Source organism: Etheostoma spectabile, chromosome 23 (assembly GCF_008692095.1).
Source record: "Etheostoma spectabile isolate EspeVRDwgs_2016 chromosome 23, UIUC_Espe_1.0, whole genome shotgun sequence".
In the NCBI taxonomy this organism is placed as follows: Eukaryota; Metazoa; Chordata; class Actinopteri; order Perciformes; family Percidae; genus Etheostoma; species Etheostoma spectabile.
Window position 1 is genome coordinate 9,063,934 of NC_045755.1, and position 4,205 is coordinate 9,068,138.

At 44.2% G+C, this 4,205-nt stretch overlaps 1 protein-coding gene and 1 pseudogene across 15 annotated transcripts in view; both read left to right on the forward strand.

Moving 5' to 3' along the window:
- nrcama (neuronal cell adhesion molecule a) overlaps window positions 1-4,205 on the forward strand; it is a 1,100,153-nt gene that overhangs the window by 688,289 nt on the left and 407,659 nt on the right. The gene's annotated exons all lie outside the window — the stretch shown is intronic.
- Window positions 1-4,205, forward strand: part of LOC116673021 (plexin-B2-like) — a 279,884-nt pseudogene that overhangs the window by 247,886 nt on the left and 27,793 nt on the right.

Here is a 4,205-nt window from a genome sequence, read left to right on the forward strand (position 1 = left end):
CAAAATGACAAACGCATACCGACTACCGATGACCCAAAATGACCTCAAAGAGATCCAAATTTTGAAAATAGATACATATAATAGAAACAATCACAGAGCTGCAAGACGACTACAGAGAAACGACAACAATTAGACCAAAACTGCCGACAAAGACATGCAAAATGACTTCAAATGGCTGCACCTCCGCCCTCCCCACCCCCCCCCCCCCAAAACAAATTACTAAAAGTGAATGCAAAAGAATCAGAGATGCAAGACGACTACAAGGGATTCAAAATGATTGAGAAATGAAGAGAAATAATGCATTTTAGAACCGTTTGTGTGTAAATGTATTTATATATGTAATTACTGTGTGTGTGTGTGTGTGTGTGTGTGCGTGTGCGCTCGCAGCGGTGGTCGAAGGATTGTGGTGATGGGAAGCGGTTTTGATCTGATCCAGAGAGCCACGATGAAAGTCCTGCCCTCCCCCGACGAGTTTTCACAGAACACCACACCTGTGGAGGTGAGAGTGTGTGTGGTGGGTGTGTGTGTGTGTGGTGTGTGTGTGTGTGTGTGGTGAAACAAGAGCTCCAGGAAGTTGTTGTTGTGGCAGATTGATTGATTGATTGTTGGTTATTATTTGAAGTGGTATTTCACTCACACACACACATTCTTCTTATTCTGTTGTTATTTATCGAACCCCACAGATATGTTTCTCTCTCTGACTTCTAACTTCTTCATCTCTTTTTTTTCTCTCTCCTCACCCTCAGTTTGGTCGCCGTCCATTTTGTTTTGACACTTTGTTGTTAATACCGAGAAAAGAAAACATTTCACTGGATTATCTTTACCACCAAAGTGTGTGTGTAAAATGTAAGACTTTATAATATAGAGCCCAACGGTTGGACCCCCTTTTGCTCAGAATGCCTCAATTCTTCGGTGGCATAGATTCAACAAGGTGCTGGAGAACACCAGGGAGTGGTCCATATTGACATGATGGCATCACACAGTTGCCGCGAATTGTCGGCTGCACATCCATGATCGAATCCCGCGTTCCACCACATCCCAAAGATGACTCTATGGATTGAGATCTGTGGACTGTGGAGGCCATTTGAGTACAGCCAACTCATTGTCATGTTAAGAAACCAGTGTGATGATTCCAGCTTTGACATGGGCATTATCCTGCTGAAAGTAGCCATCAGAAGTTGGGTACATTATGGTCATAAAGGGAGGACATGGTCAGAACAATACTCAGGTAGGCTGTGGCGTTGTGCAACGATGCTAAATTGGTACCAAGGGGCCCAAAGAGTGCCAAGAAAAATTCCCCACACCATGACACCACCACCACCAGCCTGAACCGTGATACAGGGAGGATGGATCCATGCTTCATGTGTAGACGCCAAATTCTGACCCTACCATCACTGTCGCAGCAGAAATAGAGACTATCAGACCAGGCAACGTTTTTCCAATTTATTGTCCAATTTCGATGGCTTGTGCAATTGTAGTCTCAGTTTCCTTCTTAGCTGAAAGGAGTGGCACCGATGTGGGTTCTGCTGCTTAGCCCATCTGCCTCAAAGTTCGACGTACTGTGCGTTCAGAGATGCTCTTTGCCCACCTTGGTGGTAACGGGTGGTTATTTGAGTCACTGTTGCCCTTCATCAGCTCGAACCAGTCTGGCCATTCTCCTGACTCTGGCATCAAAAAGGCATTTCGCCCACGAACAGCCGCTCACTGGATGTTTTTTCTTTTTCGGACATTCTCTGTAAACCCTAGAGAGGTTGTGCGTGAAAAATCCCGTAGATTAGCAGTTTCTGAAATACTCAGAACCAGCCTTCTGGCACCAACAATATGCCACGTTCAAAGTCACTAAATCACCTTTCTTCCCCTACTGATGCTCGGTTTGAACTGCAGGAGATCTCTTGACCATGGTCACATGCCTAAATGCACTGAGTTGCCGCCATGTGATTGGCTGCTTAGAAATTAAGTGTTAACGAGCAGTGGACAGGTGTACCTAATGTGTGTGTGTGTGTTGTGTGTTTGGTGTGTGTGGTGTGTGTGTGTGTGTGTGTGTGTGTGGTGTGTGTGTGTGGTCAGCCATGTTGTGAGTGTTGGCGTTGCATGGTTTGTCCACCAGAGGGCGCATCAACATCTGCAACACTGTTTTTTTGTCATTGTGTTTTGCCACACTTATGGGATGGTTTAAAAAAAAATCCATCATCATCGTCATACAGTTAAGCTGAGAGTTTACTGTGGCACATTTTGGTTTACAACACTGATGACTATGCCACCGATTTCTTTTGAAAAGCTTGTGTTGTGTTCCCCAAAAAATGTGTGTGTAAAGCCGTAGCCGCCCTGCATGTTATTGAAGTTAATATGCAACTCAATTTACACATATGTAGTGGGGGGGGGGGGGGGGGGGGTCCCTGGTCCCTGGTCCCTGGTCCCCTGGTCCCTGGTCCCTGGTCCCTGGTCCCTGGTCCCTGGTCCGTCTCTTTTAGGCCAGGTATCCTCACATGGATGAAGTGCTTTAAAAAAGAACAAATATTCTCTAAAAATAGTTAGCATTTCCTTTGTTTTGTTCTGTCAGATCATTTGCTTGACACAGAAGACAAAAAAAAATGATTTGTCTTGTACTTGTTTGGTGTCTGATCTACGCTCGTTGAGCCGTGGGCTCTCAAACGTTGTCACTTCAAGGACCTGTAAACGGACCCAAATAGACCACAGAACCCATTAAAGCACACGAATGGACAGAAAGTGTATGAAACCAATGAAAATGAAATAGTCCGACGTTGTGGCTGAATGTTAAGGCTCCTGCAGCGACAATAGACACTTGTGAGTCTGAAAGTCCTTGAAAGCGAGAGAGAGGAAAAGGGACAATGCTTCCATTTCCGCTGAATAGCTTCGAGTGACAGTCTCTAGGAGAGCCTCGCTGCAGGGGAGAGGACTGCTTCATCATCGCCCCAAAAAGAGGAGGGAGGCACAGTCACGCCTGCACGGCAAATCTGGAATCACTTGACTAGAAAAAAATGTGAACATGAGGAGCCATCAAGTTACAACAGTTACAAAGTGCTTTAACAAGTGTAAAGACAATAATACCCAAGAGACAATAATAACAAAAGATGAAAAGCATGAAAAAAATGAAAGACTAAAAACATAAATATAAAATTAGTAAAATACAATAAAATAAAAGGGATAAAGTAAAGTAAAATAAGATCGGGAGAGTCCTCTTAGAAGTAGGTTTAGAAGGGACTTGAAAAGAGTTCACTGACTCAGCAGACACTGGTTTCCTCGGGCAGCTGGTCCAGATCCTCGGGGCCGGGCACCAAACCACCTGTCCCCTTTAGTTTCAGTCCAGACTTGACCAGATAGCAGACCTCTGCCCGAGGATCCAGGGTGCGGCTGGTGCATATGGGACTAAAAAGGTCGGAAATATAACAAGGCGAGAGGCCATGAAGAGCTTTAAGTGATCAATAGAATTTTTTGAAGGGTGTAAAATGGTCTCGGTTGTCCTTCAAGTTACACATAGATTGAATTAGCTATATTTCTGAGTTGATAAAAACAATGACAAGAGTTGCAATCTCAAAGGGTGTGATACGCTGGTTATTAAAAACAAAGGATCATTCCATTTGGCTGAATGGGGGTGCGAGTGTCTGGTTCTTCCACTAGATACTAGAGGAGAGAAGAGAAATTACAATGAATACACAAAATATATCCATCATCGTACCTCGGGACCTTCATTAAAGGAGTTTGAGGTATCAGCTACAGACTGTTGAGGGCGTGGTTTACTGGTCTGATGTTGTGACACAGGCTGGGGCGACTCCTTACTGAGAGTGTGTGTGTGTGTGTGTGTGTGTGTGTGTGTGTGTGTGTGTGTGTGTGCGTGCAAACAGCAGCTCCAGGAAGTTGTTGTTGTGGCAGATTGATTGATTGATTGTTGGTTCATTATTTGAAGTGGTATTTCACTCACACACACACATTCTTCTTATTCTGTTGTTTATTTATCGAACCCCACAGATCTGTTTCTCTCTCTGACTTCTAACTTCTTCATCTCTTTTTTTTCTCTCTCTCCACCCTCAGTTTGGTCTGCCGCCATTTTTGTTTTGTGACACTTTGTTGTTAATACCGAGAAAAGAAAACATTTCACTGGATTATCTTTACCACCCAAAGTGGTGTGTGTAAAAATGTAAGACTTTATAATATAGAGCCCAACGGGTTGGACCCCCTTTTGCCTT